Source organism: Lepidochelys olivacea (assembly GCF_965140295.1).
Source record: "Lepidochelys olivacea isolate rLepOli2 genome assembly, chromosome: 12".
Lineage (NCBI taxonomy): Eukaryota > Metazoa > Chordata > Testudines > Cheloniidae > Lepidochelys > Lepidochelys olivacea.
The window spans coordinates 35,721,462-35,740,404 of NC_140422.1; the positions used below are offsets into that span (position 1 = coordinate 35,721,462).

At 38.8% G+C, this 18,943-nt stretch overlaps 1 long non-coding RNA gene across 1 annotated transcript; it reads left to right on the forward strand.

Moving 5' to 3' along the window:
• Positions 1–317: 317 nt before the first annotated feature.
• Positions 318–6,384, forward strand: LOC311528762. Its single transcript, XR_014713689.1, has 2 exons — positions 318–404; positions 4,474–6,384. It is a non-coding gene; the product is annotated as an uncharacterized lncRNA (long non-coding RNA).
• The last annotated feature ends 12,559 nt before the right edge of the window (positions 6,385–18,943 follow it).

The window sequence follows — 18,943 nt, forward strand, 5'->3', positions numbered from 1 at the left end:
GGACTTTTATATATATATTCCACTGATTTTGTTTTTGGTTTTGCTGTTATAAAAGTTGTAGTATAAATAAGCCATTTTCTGTTATATAAATAAGCCAGGTCTGTCTCAGTAAAAAAAAAACAAAACAAAAAACAAAAAAAACCTGATCTAATTTTGAGAGACTTGGAAGATCGTTAAAATTTCATAACAGGAAAAAAAGTTGTCCGCTTACAAGGTCTCTAGTGTTTAAAGAGCAAGAGACAAAGCTGCTGAGTCGTATATTCCAGTTTATCCTGTGGAATAGGAAGGAATGGCCCCAGATGTAATTATAAGTGAGTGGTGCACAGAAAGAGTGGAAAAGCCTCAGGAAATCTGAATGTCTAAGAACTTTTCGCCAGCAATTAATCAGTTCTCCTGGGTGTACAGTATGTGCTTTTTTTTTGTCTGTCTGTTTATTTATTGCAAACTTCCTCAATTGTAACATATTTAATTTTGTCAAATTTTGGATGTAAAGTTTTTCCCCTGCCTGCTTCTGAAACTCAGTGCCATAACAGCAATGAACATGTATGAAATGTGAAGCTTTTTTTGTGAGTTACTGAACTGAAATCTAGAGTATGAAATTTCATTGCTGAACTGAGGACTTACTGACTTTTGAGTTTTATCAACCGAGCAAGCACCAGGAGAGTGAGATTAAAGAAAAAATGGAGTATCTGATTTCTGTTTTATATTTCTTTAACAAGCAAAAGAACACCAGGTCAGATATTTAAAAAGATGTGTCAGGATAATGGTCAGATATTTTGAATTTGTAGAATTTTCAAGAAATATGTGCTGTTCCTGTTCTTTAGCTCTACTTTTTTAAAACCATTAATGTTAAAAAAAAAAAAAAAAGCCAATCTAGATGAAACCTGAAAAATACATCAAATAGCAAAGCCTGCAAAGTCTTTCTGTGAAACACAACTCTAGATTTGAAGAAAAAACAATCATACCATAGTACATCTTAAATTTAATAACTGGTATGTTATTGCAATACAAAGTATAATTTATATTTTACTATAGCCTGGTTTATAAATACACCTGATCCCTCTTAAAGTCTTGTATAATGATTTTAAAAGATCATTATTATTAAATGGCTTGCTCTATTTTACAGCATATTTGTTCATGATCACAAACCCTTACTATATTATATTCTGTAATGAACCTATATTTATATCTTTAAGTGTTATTTGTACCATTTTACAGCAATAAACATGTAGGTTAAAATATTTCAACTTTATTTTGTATTCCACATTTCCCCCATTATTTAGCTGTCTATTTTTTACAAGAGACACTGAAAAAAAAAATTCTTACTTACCAGTTCCTATTTTAAAAGTAATTTCTAGAAAACTTAAAACTAAATATCAAATACAAGAAGAATGCATTTAATGAGAATTTTACATTGATAAATTATTGATTTTTGTTTAAAAATAGATTATAATTAAAATCCTATTTTATATCGATACAAAATTGGATAATTATGGGTGGAATTTTCAAAAGTGTCTAATTTGGGAGTGCAAGTCAATAGGATTTGTGTTCCTAAATCACTCAAGTACATATGAAAATCCCACCCAATTATTCTAAAACCTAAACCTATCCCCTATTTGTCTCTTAGAAATGTCCATCCCAGGAGGGGAGATTGGTTTTTTTTATTATGTCCTGATTCTCATCCCATTCTTTTCATTTTGTTTACTAGCAGTAAGCGAGACTGTTTTTTCAATCTTTATTTACAGTGTTATAAAAACAAAACATAAGCAGTTATTCCGTAAAGAATTTCAAGGGAGGTATATTGATTTATGATTCTACATCTGCAAAGAGGTGTATTAATTTGATAGGTTTAAATGAAGTAAAGTAGATAAACATGAAATGACAGCTCTGAGTGCATTATTGTTCTGATCATGTGTATGTAGCTATCCCATTGATTTTAATGCGACTTTTCCAGATAGGAACTGATCCAACTTTCATTGAGGTCTATGACTATATGGGATCAGACCAGTGGAGTGCTTACAGGACTGGATTCTATATTTTCTTAAGGGTCTGCATCTTATTAATTTATAAGATAGGAAATTTATATCCATTCAGTTGTTTAGACTATAGATGCAGAATTTGTGTTTATGCTGTAATGTTATCTTTTTCTGTATGATTAAATATTTCAGTGATTTTGTGTACGCCACAAGTTTGTCACTCTTAAACAAATGAATCCCTATGGATTGATGAGAGGATGTAAAAAAAAATGAACTTTTTAACCTAGAATCTGATTTGACTTTTTAAAAAGTTAATTTAGGGCTTGGTACTGAACAAACTTCTGTGGTGAGTGAAGTCTCCTCAAATCCTACTCAATTCACTGGGAGTCAAGGAAGCCCGGTGCTATATAGGAATACTCAATGAACTGAAAGGTCAAGACCCAATAGTATACTTTTGAGTCTATTTCTCCTTTTCTTTGATTCGGCGTTACCAGTTATTTTTCTTGTGATCGTTTTTCATACTGAACAACATGGGAAAACTCTAATCTATTTACTCTTCTCTTGAAGGTGTTCGTTTTTTATATGCTTAGACTAAAAGCAGTTTGGGGAAAGGACGTATATTTGCACAGCATCTTGCACAGTGGGGTCCAAATTCTGACTGGGGGGTAACTGTCATTCAATCAATAATTTTCCTTTTGAGACAACCTCATTCTTGAGTGTGTTAATCAACCTCCAGCAAGCATAAAGAGCGAAGAATACAGTGAGTGCTTCTTCTGGTTTAAGAGAGATTATCAGTGCTGTTAGCATTCTATATCTTATAAGTATAGGGTTTGGGTTCTCAACCTGGATGTTCTGATCACCCTCCCCACATTGTTAAATGTGAAGGAGCCCTGCCTAGATCCTGGCTAGATGGGAAGGGTGTCCTGGTATGGAGACATTAATGGGAGAAGGGAATCCATTATGGAAAAGGTTGAGAACCACTGCTATAAGGAGCATCTCTCAGATCAGCAGAATCTGTCAAATTGGAAGAAACTTTTTAAGGGTGGCTAGAGTATACATTGCTTAGGACAACATCTTAATGCACTTACAAAGAATTTTTAGGAGCACTTATTGGCAGATGCCATAAATATTGTCAGTGCAGTTGGGCTTCTGAACTCTGCAAACCAGGGTAATTGTGGGTGTAGAGGTCCTTGTTTGTTCGATCATCCAGTTTGCATCTGCAAATGCTAGTGTTCATTGGAGCGCGCTGTGTGTACAATTGCCTGATCTGCATGCATAAATATGGGATTTGCATGCACAAATAGGTGCACCCCCAACTAGAAGTCATTTGGAAATGTAGCCCTTAGGGACAAATTCATTAGGGGTGAAATAACTAAAAATCAGTGACCAGTTGCGCTGGATTGAGTCCCGGGTTATTCAGGTTTAGGCAGGCCTAGCACAGGTGCTGCTAGTGGTAAAAAGTTCAAAATTGGGAGGAGCTACCTAGAGGAGCAGCATGGCTAAGTGACACATCAGTATCCCCATCATGGTGCTGTGATCATTGACTGCCCATGTGGTGGTTAATCCTCTCTCTTTGAATACCATCACTGCCTGCCCACCCCCGCCCCCACCCCTCTATCACATTAACCATAAGCCGCCTGTCTTAACTTTCAAGGCCCTTCATGGGATACCCTACCTATCACCTCTCATTCATGTCAAAAGGTGGATTCCTGCCTTTGGTCGGTCCGTGATACCAGCCTCCATCACATACATTTTCAAATAAGCACCTTTATGCTTTCTCCCATGCTGTCTCTCATGCTTGGGAGGAGCTCAGGAGCGGCAGAAGGTCCCTAAAAGTGAGGGGCCCACCAGTGCCCGAATTGTGGCCCTGCTCCTTGTGCCACCCCTTTCCCACCTGAGGCCCTGCCCTTGCACCTTCCCTTACCCAATGCCCCGCTCCAGCACTGCCTTCAAAACCCCACCTCCCCCACACTCCTCTCTGCCCCCCACCCCCTGTCACTCACCCTTTTGGCCAGTAAAAAGTGGGAGAGGCCATAGTCTCCTGGAGGAGCTCCCTATAAACCTCAGCAAAACTACCTCATATCCTCCTCCAACCCCTTACTTCAAATTCTCCTTTGACTGTTAAAATCTCTCATTCTCAGACACTTTCTTCTATATTAGCATTATTATTACAAGAGCACCTCTGGATCCCTGTCGAGGATCAGGTCCCCCGGTTGCTAGGGCCTGTAAACGTAACAAAGAAGACAGAGAAATCACAATCTACACAACAGACAGGCTGCAATAGGGGGGTGAAATAGACAGTAAGACAGTAGTAGGTTTGGAGGGTAATGTAAAAATAAAATGAACAGAGTTAGCAGAGACACAGAAATCACAGCTTGCCACTTCATATTCAGTGTATTTTTTTCCTTTCCTTTGCTGAAAGAACCTCACCTCCACTGAGATTACTTACTTAACAATGTGTGTGAATTTTACTGCTCTTTGTTTTGCTTTTCTGTAGCACCTGGGGGAAATTGAGAAGGACAACTAGCCATGGATGCCTGATTCCACAATGCATCCAAATGCAGAAAGATACTGAAACCTGCAAGTCCAAGTCATTAAGGGCCTGATCCTGAGATGTACAGACCCTACAGACTTCAACCACTAAGAAATGAACAAGGAGGGAGGAAAGCATTTGAATTAACTGCATGAAGAGCCAGGTTAAAATGTAACCTTGTAAAGCCTTTGGAAACTGGACATGGATGTTCCAATTTAGTTGGGTAGAATGCGTTTATATACAAACAATGATTAGAAACCCCATATGTATAAGCCTGCTTGTAAGTAGTTTATTATTCTATTGTTTTCCCATAGAAGAATATGGTTATTCAGGCATCATTGTGAATGGTCTCTTATTTGTATTTCCTGTCGAGCCCACTGCCCAGCCCTTCAACTCTCAGCTTCTCAAAGTCAATAAAGAATTAGGGACGCATTACAAAGCTGCTTTCCCTTGACAGTTATCCCACCTAGACACTGCGGCTGCTGTGGCTGAGGTTTGGGCTCTTGCTGGCTAACATTGGATTGTGGCAGTGGCCGGAAGTAAGACTAGAGACATCTTTTCTCCTTCCCTCTAGCTCAATGTTCCCTACTTAAGAGGGCTGGCGTCAAAAGATAGGAGATGGTTCTGTTGTGTTAGAACAAGCAAACGGACAGCAGGCCCCTAACCCCAGTGTGTCTATCATGATGCTTTCCCTGCCATTTCCCCAGGTAGCCCCATAGGGTGGGCCACAATTGCATAACGCGTACAAGAGAAATAACACAAAATGGCTCATGATGCGCCTCACACTGCGAGCAAACGGGTATTAAATCCTCTCCGAACACAGGGGGACCGTCACATTTATTTAAAAAGTGATAAACCTCAGTGCAGTTTGTTGTTGTTGTTCAAACCCCACCGTTCTTTAGAAAATATGTTTGCTCAGCCTCACTTTTGACCTATGGAGAAAACCCACTAGCCACCATGACTGATGCAGAGAACCAGTGCTTAACACTTAAAAGGTGAATTCTGCACTGACTGGCCCATCTCCGAAGCCGAGCTGAATGATATGGATACACTTTCAAATACTGCACTGGCTGCCAATCGAAAACTGGGTCCCTTTTTTAAATAAAAACCCTCATTTTCCAAGCCATGAGTGGACAACAGAACAATTATTCCAGGGATCAATTCTATTTCTGCTCCCCACCCTGCTATGTTCCCAAGCACTTTCGTTTATGGAGGCAGGGGTCATCTAGTGATTGTAAAAGAACCCAATGGAAAGGAATCTGCCTCCGGCAGAAAGCAGAGCTCCAACTTCCTGGGCTATTTTGATGTATCTTTAATATAGTAAGGTGCTCACATACTAAGGTAATGAGCCCTACAGAAATGCAAATAACTATAAAACAAGGACCAGATTTGCTGGTATGCACCAGCTGTTTTACACCATGCCTTTGGTGCAAATCAGTTATCAGTCTGGTTTAACCAGCCAGTTAAACCAGGTTCAGGGTGACTTTACATCTCCAGATCAGTACAAAGCAGCCAGAGCATATTAGTGAATTGTGCCCTAAATACATGTGATAACATAGGAATCATTGCACTACATCGGACCCAAGGTCCATCAGGCTCCATGTCTCCAGAACACTATGCAAACAAACTGATCTGTACAACACCTGTGTGAGTAATTAAATACCCATTTGGCAGATGGAGAAATAGAAGTTGAGAGATCAAGTGATCTAGCCAAGGCCATGCAGTGAGAATCTGGCCGAGGTGACATAAGAACTCCTCCTTGCCAGCTTTATGTTGAGTTCAGTGGGCAATGTTGCTTTCAGAGCCCCCAACTATGAAGAAACATGTTTCTTGCATTATCAAATCATGTGATAAACATTAAATATTAAAACTGAATATGGCTTTCTTTTTCATTTTTGGTAAAGTCTGTGTCTGTAATTTCTTATGCTATTATTTATGAAACAGCATTGGGACCTTGTTATGAAAGCAGGCATCTGTTATTTGGTTAATTTAAATGACATAATAGATGGATGTTTTGTGGCCTGGGAAAAAATAAACAGAAACTGAAAAAGTCACTTATTCCTATTATTGTTTTGACCCAATGAGAATTAACGTCAGATATGTGAATGGCTTCATGGTGAAATTCCTTGAAGGACATGTGACTTTGGTTCACACTGAAGCATCTGCCCTGTTACTAACTGTTGGCTCTCAAAGTCAGAACCTTAGATGGTGTAATAGTCAGACATATGCCAACTTCAGAGCAGTTGCAATTTCCTTCCAGGAAATAAAAAAATCTTTCCCCATCCTCTTGTAAATGCCATTTCCAAATCATCTTGCCAAGGAGGGATGCTGTTCAAGGCATGTCAATAATCACTGATTGCTATGTATCCAGGGGTCGTACTACACACTAGATAGAACATAAATCTATCATCTGCCCCGGAACAAAGAGAGAAAACAAATATCTGAACATCTATAGGATCATGGAAACATGAGCCAGGGATTACAAAGAGCAAATCATGCCAGATTAACTTTATTCTTTATTTTTTTTAATAAAATTATAAAAGTACAAATTATTGAATTAGCAGATGACAGAACACCAGTAGACATAATGGCCTAACCCACTTGGCCTTTCCTCTTCTCTGATTCTCAGCTCCCTTTGTCCTGAGCAGATCTCTTAATATAACACAGAGCAGCCCACAACTGCCCTAAATTACCTCAGCTGCCAACAGTCCCCAGGGGGTGCTTTGGTAGCTGGAACTCAGTAGAGTTGGCAGGAGGGAGGAGTAGCACAGTAGAAATCTCATGATTGGCTCTGTGCCGCCAGAAGATCTCCCTGAAATGGATTGACCCTCCTATGGCAGGTATGCTGGCTTTAATTGGCCAGCAGTGCAGTGTACAACAACATCAGCGCTCTGGGCAAATCTGTCTGGATTTTAGTGAAGCATTTGGTAGTCTCGTAAAATGATGAAAGATTGATCTGAACTGGTCTGGATATAAGCAGTCATCTGTGGTCTCCGAGCTGGCTGAAGTATTACAAACAAGATAATGATTAAAGGCAGCATGTCGGATTGGGGGAAACGTTCCAAAGGAATTGGAGTTAAGTCTAGATTTATTTAATGTATTCATTAATAAACTGGAAGAAGAGGCAAACATGTTAATTACATTTGCAGATGAATGAGAAATGTGACAAGCATCAGTGAAGACACAGGAATAAAACATGGAAGCTAGAAATCCTGGCAGGAAGTAAAATGTGATTTGTCCTAAAAGAAAAGAACTGGTTAATAAAAATCAAGAGCCCAAACACATTTATGCAGAAAGAAATGTAAAGACAGAGAGCGGACAGAGAATTTGAGCTGAGCTTGTCATGTGATATGGCAGCAAAAATAAGCCAAATGGGATTTAGAGGCTCCATAGGCAGAGATGGAATATCATGCCGGGGGGCAGGGGGGGGAGGGTGATAGCTTGTCTGAACAGGGTACTGGTGAGACAATACATATAATAGTGTGCTCCACTATGACCACATCAATACTGGGAAGATATCAACAAACTGAAGAGAATTCAGAGAAGAGCAATAAAAATGATGAATGGTCTAGAGGGATTGATTTATGAGAAAAGATTAAAAGAACTATGTATAACTTGGCCAAACTATTACTAAGAGAGGATGTGATGACTGTCTGCATGTATATGAATGTTGTAAAACATGGAGGAAGGAAAGGAATTGTTTGGTTGGCATAAGGGGAAATTTAGGATATGAAATTAAGCAAATGAAAATTCTGAATGAATAACAGGAACATTTCCTAATGGTAAATTCTATTCAATTTTGCATAACATTTTATATAAGCTGATCAGAACAAAACATTTCAACATGAGAAAACTTCTTAGATCTCAGTTATTAAGGAGATTGGGTCGTAATGCTTCTCTGAGTGAAGCAAGTAGCGAAAACAATCAATAACAAACTTAACGGAAAGGAATTAGCTCTCTCTGTTTATTGGTGCAGCAGACCAACAATTTTTGAAAGTCCTGCCAATGAGCTAGTTATTAAAAATGTACTGAATGCACCCAAAAAGCTCTTGGTCCCAAATGTATATGCGTGTTTGTATGCTAATGGCTGCATTCCCGCGCTCTGAGTGTTCCAAAATATTTCCGAGCAAACTCTGCCAGCGTGAATTGCTTGTGCACCGTAATAGCAAGAGTACTAGGAAACTGACAAAAGAGGAAAACATCTTGATTTATTATCTCAGTTCAAACTTCTGGTGATATACAATGGGCAGTTGGGGGGAGATTTTTAAAATGGCTTCAACCAGACTTCCAAATTATGGGCCCAAGTTTGGGCACCTAATTTTTTATTGCAAGTGTAACTTGCACCTTAGCTATGTGTTGATATCTGTGCATCAGTCTTCGTGGTCAAAACCCAGTAGTGTCCAGATGCCCCATTAGCCAAAGTGTACCATTCTGCTAGGTTCTGGTCAAAGACGTAGGAAGACACAAACCCAGTATTCTGAAGAGCTTACGTTCTAAGAAGACAACACACCATGGGTTGAGGAAGGGATACTTGCCAAAACTGGGACGGTTAAGATCTGTACATGACAATCTACAATTTAACGTATAATTCTAGTCCTGAAACAGTGACAAAAATATGATAATCACAAAAGATGGAAGTCTGAAGCATCCCTTGCAGACCAGTTGGGTGTGGTGTCAAATACCAAGTTAGTGAAAAAATTAAGATTATTTAGGAGAAGTATCAGGAAATAAATACAACACATGGAAGTTGCATTAAAAGCTATACAATCCATGGCACTATTGCATACCTATAAATACACTTTTTCCCAAAGCCCCGCTGTATGAATTAAAATCACCTACTGCATCAATTGTCTCCCCTGCACCTTCTTGACAGCTTAGGTCATTATCCTATACCCATTTTGGAGAGCTTATACTTACGAAATGTTGTACATTGTCTGATTTTTTAAAAGTATTTTAAAATATTTTATTTTAAAATATTTTAAATATTTAAAAATATTCTGATTTTTTCAAGAGGGACTGAGAATCTAGAACACTCCCTGAAGTCAAAGTGGGGGAATGATAGGTGCCCAACACTTCTGCAGATCTGTCACTATTAATTTAGGTGTATAGCTTTCGTCACTCTATTTTGAACATTTGAGGCCTCTACTTTTAAGCAAGGAATTATTTGTTCAGGTTCCAGGATTGCTGCAGCCCTGTGAAATGGTGGTAACTGGCTTCATTTCATCTACACTGATTGTGTCAAGACTGAAAATTATTGTATTTCAAAGTCTTATGATTTAAAAAATCACAAACAGGAAAGTATTTATATGCACGGAGCTCTTGCTGTGCACTACATTATCCACTTAGAATCATATTTCAGAAATAAGCTGTAAACACTTGGATGAAAGAATTGGACACTTCTATTGCCCCCTGACAGTGGGGTTTTGTTTAATTGGCCAACTTGGCTTTGGCATGTAACTTTGTTCTACCTATATTATATCATTTGACTCAGGATGGAATGTATTTGTTTGTCTTTATGCAGGAAAAAAGAGGAAATCACATTAAAATGGATAAATAAATACATTTACTAAAAAATGCTCATTCAGTTCTAAACCAAATGTATGCTCCAAATTAGATTCTTATTAAACTGGGATTATTTTTTTTTTTTTGGTTGGGAGCTTAATCAATTTCCACCACACTGACTATAGCTTATTTAAAGTCAAAATGCAAAAAACATTTTACCTATCAAGACTTTAATTAAATATTTGCACAGTGCTTTGAAGACATAAAAACACTTTGTAAGTGGTAAGCGTATAAAGACCCGAGTTCATTTCTCCTCCAATGATAGCATCAGGAATATTAAGTACAAGTCTGGGGTTCATAAAGTTTCCACTGAATCAAGTAGGGTGCTCATTGTCAGAATTCCTATCAGAGCTTATGACACCAACAACAGAGAAACCCAGAGCCCTGATCTCAGGACTTGGCAACTACATTAAGGTGATTTGTAATATATTCCGTGAGGCTGAAATCCATCCTGGTTTGAAGGGATTTATACAAGACCCTCCCACAAATTAGACCTTAGTCTGGGAACACATAGGAGGAGGGGGTTGGCAAAGATGTGGGGACAGGGTTGGACGCCATCTGCCAGTGTCTGTGGCAGCCCCAGAAATCGAAGGTGGGTGTCAACATTTCAATAGTGAATGAGAGATGATGGGCAGTGTGGGGATAGACCGTGAAGGGTCTTGAAAGCAAAAACAAACAGCGTGTGTTCTGATGTACTAGAGAAGTGGGGGAGCCTGTGGTGGGATTCAAAGAGAGGGGTGATGTGGTTAAAGCAACTGACTAAGAGAATGATCTTTGTGGCAGCATTCTGCACAAAGTACTGGAAACCTCATAAGTGCTTCCTTTTGTTACATTTCGATCCTGCTTTCTATTGAGGTTTGAATAAGTTTTCCATAGATTTCTGATAAGCATCTGAATTTTTAGTAGTTTAGCAGAACCTGCAAGCTATATTTGAGGTCCACCTGTCACTAATTGTAAATGGGCACTTCGATTTACATTTCTTCCAGAGCACAAATATTCCATGAAAAAAAATCACAGAATTTTGAGAAGCGAAAGAGAGAGAGTAATAGTGAAATCTGTTCCTCATTTTAATTGTATATATTTCATATGTGATGCAAACCATTTATTCCATAGTAATTGCAGATGTTAGCCTGAGACTAATAATGTAGCTGGCAATAGCTTTATTGCTTTGCCACCAAAAGCTTCCCAGTAGCAATAAAAAGATAACAGAAACAATAGTTTCAACACATTCATATGTATTGTTACTCTGGAAGCACTCTGTCTTCTGATCTATCATGTAGACTTTTACCGAGTATGTGTGAAGTCCAAACATTCTGTCATACCAGTGTTTAAAAAAACGATTCTGGTATTCCTTTTAATCAAGCAAGCTTATAAATTTGTAGAAAAAATCTGCCTTTCTTCTGCTACTTACTGTGTATTTTAAAAACAAAGCAGATTTGTTTAGACTTTCAATTTTTTGATCCACTCATTATTAGATTAGATTTACTGGACTACAATTTAGGGGTCTAATCCAAAATTTACTGAAGTCAGGGGAAAGGCTCTCTCATTGACTTCAATTCCTTTTGATCAAGCTCTAATTGAATAATATGAATAGAATGTAAAGAAAATACATTTTTCAATCCACCCAGACAGTGTGGGATGTTCGCAGTGATCATTTTATATGCCAGACAAAGTCACTTTCATATTATTGTGCCTTCAAAGTACCACATTTTTGTGACATTTTTCATAAGCAAATGGTGTCATACAGCCTGACTAAATCAGTCACGTGTAACATTTTGCAGTTCCTGACATAGCTTTCCAATGGCTATATTTTGCTCCAATGCTACCTTTTGAAATTTTTAGATGTAAATTAATAATAAAGATTTTTTAAAAGAATGCTTGTTTTTGCCATGTTAACTTGTACCCTTTATCTAATGATAAAAGAAACCACTCTGACGATGGTAGAAGAAAATAATATATGGATAATGTTTATGAAAACATTTCATACAAGGATACATTTTCAGCTAGATATACAGTATGATGGTATTGTAAACCACAAGAGCAAAGCTCATCTAAAATGTCATCAGATCCCTAAAACGGAATTTTCTTATGTTACAATTTAGGCTTTCCAATCATTCCTTTCTAACCCAACTGTCATACAAAGGAACCTTATTCTTTTTCCATTCATTGTTATACATTTATGTGTTTGGTACCGTAGCGTGAGCTTAGGAAATTTTTATTTGAAAAAGGATGCAGGGTTGGGATTTTTGTATATATTCCATGTGGCAAAGAAGTCATTTTTTTGGTACTGATATTTGCTGAAAGCAATAAGTTATTGTTCCATGTTGTGCATCGCCTCTGTCTTTGCACATCCTCAGAAGCCATATCCATCTAGCATATACATGTATTTTCTTAAAATGTCACTGAATTTAAACTGAAAATGAAAAGCACTGAATTAATAACATTCTAGCACGGTTTCTAGTTTCACAGATAACAATCTCGACTTTGCAAAAAGAACAGGAGGACTTGTGGCACCTTAGAGACTAACCCATTTATTTGAGCATAAGCTTTAGCTTTAGCGGTAGCTCACGAAAGCTCATGCTCAAATAAATTGGTTAGTCTCTAAGGTGCCACAAGTCCTCCTTTTCTTTTTGCGAATACAGACTAACACGGCTGCTACTCTGAAACCAATCTCGACTTTGCGTTTTGCCCAGGGACAGGAACGATCTGAATCTCATGGAAATTTGTACCTCACATTTTTCCCTTCCTCAGCACTGCCCAGTGGTTGGTTTTACCTGGCTTTCTGTGGAGCTCACGATATGTTGAATCATTGGTCTGGCACTTAAGATGTTCAAATGATTGTACAGACATTATTTAATTAATCCCTTCTGAGGTAAGTGAGTTTGCATAGTTATCTCCATTTTACACCTAAAGAAACTCAGACTCAGAAGGTGAAGTTACTTGCCCCAGGCCAGACAATGAGTCAATGGCAGAACCCAGCTTAGAACTCAGGACTGCTTGGCTCCTACCCCTGTGCTTATTCCAGCAGATCACACAGCTATTGCTGGTTTGGCTGGGACTCCCCCTTCGCTGGAGCTGAGACTGTTAATGGACCCAGATCCTACATACCCAGGAATGAGGCTGATCATGACTTCGTTGTAAATTACATTCTGGGACAGCAGAACAGCTCCTAAAACTAAATCTGTTGCACTGCAAAGCACAAAAAGAAAAACAATAAGAAGAGTTTTAACTCCATCTATCACCTGCTTTTAGTAGCAGGGCAGGCCAGCCATGAAAACACATCTACCACCTCTTTGTTAAAGGTTTGAAAAGCTTTCCTCGAACCATGATAAATGTGAGGTCAGGATAACTTACAATTCCCTTCAAACTGTCGGTCTTTGGGTTTTTATATTGTCTCCCTTTGCCATAGTATCTGAGCACCTTCCACTTAAAATCAATAGCCTGATCACACTTTAATTAAATACGATGAACCTAGAGTATACTTCTCCCTCTCATAAATGGAAGTCTTAGGATCTGATATTTCATCCATATATAGAATAATTTGGTGTTCTTTATCTGTTCTCGTGAGTCTTGGCTTACCTTCAGTCTCAAAGTCTTTGGAAAAATGTATCTCTGTGCCCTATTGATCTTCTAAGTACATCAAGATGGCTATGAAATCTAGATAATTTCTGGCACTGAGAGAACTGGCTCACTCATTGCTCCTATTCATTGTCAGGGAGGAAACTCCTTTGGTATGGTTGGCCAGAAAGGCAGCAGCCAATGGAAGTAGGTATCTTGCTAATGTTCAGCCCCGACCTTCGCCTTCACCATGAATCTAAATTCCAAAGGAATCATCACTTTTCTGAGCAACAGAAGTGTGGGATTTCTGATTAACTGGGGGTAATTCCCCCTCTTCTCTCCTGGTCTTCAGTAGTGAGGCTGATATTCCATATGATTTCCTTGGCCAATTTGCTTCATTCCCATTCCATCTGTGTAATAAATTTCTCTCCATTCAGGTCTCTGGAGTGTGGGAGGTTTAAAATAATAATTTTTAAAAAACCCTAAAACTATGGGTTGTACTCTGATTTCAGTTACACTGGTGTAAATCAGGAGTATCACCATGGACTTCAATGGAATTACACCAGGGTGAGATCAGAATCATATCCTGTGACTCTATAAATTATGTCTTACCAAGAAGAAAAAAAAACCTACACAGTTTAGGCTTTATTAGTCATCCCTTTCCAATCCAAATCTCCCCACAGAGGAGCCTTGTAAAAGTCTTTCCACTAGTGCTCTTTTCCAGCTTTCCTTTGGTCAGACTACACTACCAGAAAAATGAATTAGTGGTTCAATAGGCCATTGTTTAAGTCAAAAGGCTGTATCAGAGTATCTGATGTCTTTGAATATTAAAGAACATGTTTCAGACCAGAGCTCAGATTTTCTTCATCAAATATTGCATCATCTTAAGGACCAGCTATAGCAGATTCAATGTTACTGTGACTGGGATGTACATATTCTATCTGAGATGGGCCCAGACTGGGAAGTTCACATCCATGGCTCACTCTGAACTTTCGCTGAGTTGGGCTGTGTTCAGAATTCTCAGGAGCTCAGAGATGGGTGTGGTTTAAAAATTTAAGATTTCTGTTTCAGAATTTTTGCAGAGGCCCAAGCTGTGAATCTGGGCTTGAAAATTTTAACCCACCAGTTTGCGCAGTAACATAATGTGTTATAGATACAAATATATGTAGAGAGATGTTCCTGAAGTAAGGCTTTACAGGGAGAAGGCTCCCACTGGTTCAGGTTTCCTGTATAGAGCACCTAGTTCCTTTTTATTCAGCTCAGAAGCATTTTTTTGGGGTGTCTCTTCACACTAGGAGAACTATGAAGAGATTTGTTACCTTTCCTCTAGCTTTTATAGCCCTTGTTCAGTTCAGTACTCTTGGGTAGCTGGTTGCTGCAAGTACAATCTTACTGCCAAGAATTAAGCAGGTTCCATTTCCCCCTCAAGTTTCCCTTAACAAATGGACATGAAAAATATTTCCATTTGCCATAGTGGGCTCATTAGTTACAGGTAGTACACTGATAAACAGTATGTCCTCAACACCAAAAGAACATCTTGCGGATACATTGGACATGTTCCTATTCTTCGTAAAGTCAATGGGAACTGGACTGGGCTCTGAAAAGGTATTATTCTTAAACATCAATGGTTTAACACGGTTGGCAATAATAACCTCTTGGACAATTCAAACTGAAATCTCTTTCCTTGCCGAATTTCTTTTCTCCCATCAGGCATGCAAACTGGTTTGTTATTCTTGGGTTGTTTTTGAATGCTTTGGGCTGCACACATGGGTTTGTTGTTGTTGGGTAGCTCAGGAGTGGTCGGCTGCACACCCTAACTAATTTGTTATTGGAGTGTTGCTCTGAGCGATCCATTCCAGTATGTTCCTGCAGGGTTGTTCGCTGAATGCTGGGATGCTGTTTTTTTATTATTACTGAAGTAATTCTTTTGAGGTTATTACCCACACAGCTAAACATAAACAATGCAAGGTATTGGGGCTAATCAATCTTGATGAACCAAAATGTTTTTAAAAGGCAGATTTTAAGGACTAGGAACCCTGTTTCTTACAATAATTCATTTAAAAATACCATTTCCTTCTGCTACCATATTCCCACACCCTTGTCATTTAAATATAACTTTTTATAGGTATCCTATCTGCCATCTTAGCATTCCTGTCCCCTTGCCATCAGGAAAAAGTTCTTTGTGGAATATTTCCTTTTGGATTCAAAGCAAGAGCGAATAGTTATGACCATTGATCTTTTCTTCTTCTTCTTCTTCTTCTTCCTTTTTTTTTTCTGTGTTATATTCATTACAAAATTCCTCAGTTAATATAATAAATGCATTTCTAAGCTTTCAGCTGATAAGCTCCACATCATCACTGCACTGGTGGAAGAGACAAATTGATATCTGATTAGATAAGAAATAACAGATAGCCAAGAAACAACTATTCAGTAGGATATAAAATAGGAACAATAAAAACAAAAACTGTAGAGAGATATACACCACTGAATGAAAATGTATCTCTACAATGGTGCATGCTGGGTCACGTCAGCAGTACAGGGAAGATGTCAATCATAGGGTGGCCGCATTGTGGATCTACAAACTTTTTAAAAGCACAAAGTAAACCAACTGAAACTTTTGGTGAAATTCCTGCTAACAATCTCTTTTGCCACCATGCTCCTCCTCCTAAAGCTAGGGGTGCCAACCCTCCATGATTGTCCTGGAGTCTCCAGGAATTAAAGATTAATCTTTAATGAAAGATTATGTCAGGTGATGAAACCTCCAGGAATACATCAAAACCAAAATTGACGACCCTAACTAGAGCTGAGGCTGCTTTATGTATGTATTTATTTTTGTCTTAAGTCTGTTAGTTTTCGGAAAAACAGCTTTGCAGGTATAATAGGTGTAATACCATTTGAAAGAGCTGAAATCAAATGGCTGCCAAACTAACAGCATTATTATTCATATTAGTCTTATGAATAAAGGAAAATAACTATAGTAGAACTCATAAACAATTCATCTATTATTACACATAGGCTATAGATATATATAAATCCAGTATTATGCATTCAGATGAACAGATATGCATTCAGTTGTCCATCTGCACACACAGGAATTTGTGTGTGCATTCATGGTACTCATGCCCCCCCAGATGGGTGTGTATTTTGCATATGAGCAGTTATGTACACAAATTTCTCCATTGGGCCCTGATTAAAAAACTCTCACTATACTATTGTGATTAATTTCAAAGAGAAGTAAACTGAGGCAGAGCAGTTAAGTCACTTGCCCAAGGTCATACAGCAAGTCAGGGAGAGAACTGAGAAAAGAATGCAGAATTTCTGTGCTCTAATCCTTAGGGTCTTCTTTCTCTAAACTTTAAGCTTTGGTCTGCAGCTGACTACAGATTTAAGAAAAATACTCTCACCATACCACAGCATAAACGTCATGCTAATGGCTAATCAGCGCGCTTATTTTGGAATATTCACATCAAATATGTACGAATTCTGTAAAAGGAAACAAAATTTAAACAAAAAATCCCACAGAGCACCCACACCCACCTCCTGCTCTTGAAAACAAAAATAGCAAAATCTTTTTTTTTTTATAATCAAAAGATCACTTGCTTCATCTTCTAATTTTTCTTCCAATAGAATTCATTTTTAAAGGGATGGTTGAGGATCTCTCATATGAATGTCTGCAGCAGCAGGTCTAGTGCCTGAAGTCACTGAGTTACAACAGTGAATGCCAAGTTCTGCCCTCAGATAAACACTTGCAACTCCCATTGACTTCTCCACACGCTGCAGGCATGTATCTGAGGACAGAATTTGGCCTAAAGACTTATTGTTTTGGTTATTTTGCAAGCCAGCACAGAAACTGGATTATTTTTTTTTGAAAAAGGAAGCCATTCAGTGCACTCTGTATAGCATCCTTTCCAGTGCTCGATCCCATTTTACTAGTAAATGAACCCCAGAGAGTTTATCAACAACAATTTTTAACAACTGGGTTGAATTCAGATTCTCATGTTTTACAGCCAGGATATAGGATCTCTGATATGAACACCCATGGATTTATTGGTCCCACAAGGACTCAGGATTCTGCTGGCACCACAGTTCAGAGAGTCAGAGGAAGTCAAAGGTTATCTTTTGTTGGGTAGTATGGGATTTGCCAGTTGACCCCTCCCTCTTCTCTTCTGATTCATCTGCTAAAATCATTAAGGAACTTTCCTTTACCCTCAAGAACTGTTAGTGTCTTTTTAGCACTGAGATCAAGTTACTGACCTCTGCATTGCCAATATACCTTGAGGATTTCAAGAGCTATGGGGTATTTTCAGTGTTAAAAGGAATCAAGTAAAGAAAGATGAATAGGTACATAGCCTGAGATGAAGTTTAATGGTTTTTCTGGCTAGTTAAGGAGATTCCTCACTTGTTCATACATGTTTGGTGTCTCAGGGAAGCTTTGTTCAAGTAAACAGTTACATTTTGTTGCATGACAGAGTTTGGAAATAGTGAACTAAAAAAACAACAAAGAAATGCTGTGTTAACAAGTCAGTTCCATGTTCTGAATGAAACTGGGAGTGAGTGGTGGCTAGATTGCCCTGCACCTGAGATCTGCTTAGCCCAGGAGAGTGGGGAGCCATCTTGGGAAGTCAGGAGATGAGCTTGTCCCGCTGGGATTCAACCATTCAGGGACCTCTTTAATCTCTGCTGAATTTTCCATAGGAGTCTGGTGGAGTTGGTGGGGGTTTGCTCTGAACCAGTGCATGTCCTGATTCCCCAGTCCATGCTCACTCCATGGCTGGTCTCAGCAAGCTGCAGGATTGCCTTCCCTTTGACAGGAGATGACAGGTGACTTTTGCTGCTGCAAGCCTGCTCACCAATTCACCCATCAGACCACCTTCCCCAGGAGGCCCAGCATCAGACTTGCCAGGCAGGCCCTGAACGGGTTTTTGTGATTGAACTGATTGCTTTCCCAAATACGGAGGTGGAAAAAAACTGTCCTGCAGATATACATCCTGCTAGCTAGCTACATTTTCCTCATATTATCAAAAAGCAGCTAACGGAGGTCATTTAAGGCTTCTCCTGTAAGGTCCCCCTCCCCATGCCCCCAATCCTGCCACATACATCAGTGATCTAATCACCTGTGAAACCCAATGCAGGGAGCTGCAGAGTTATTCCATTACAAAATCAAGATTTATTCTGAACATGACAAGCCTAGCAGAGTTTTATGATGTGCATGGCGCCACTCCTTTCTGTTAACCTATTTGTAACATTTATACTCAGGAGTTTTTTATCATTCCTGACACCCCTCCATCTGTTCCTGCACATTCAGTAGCTGGGA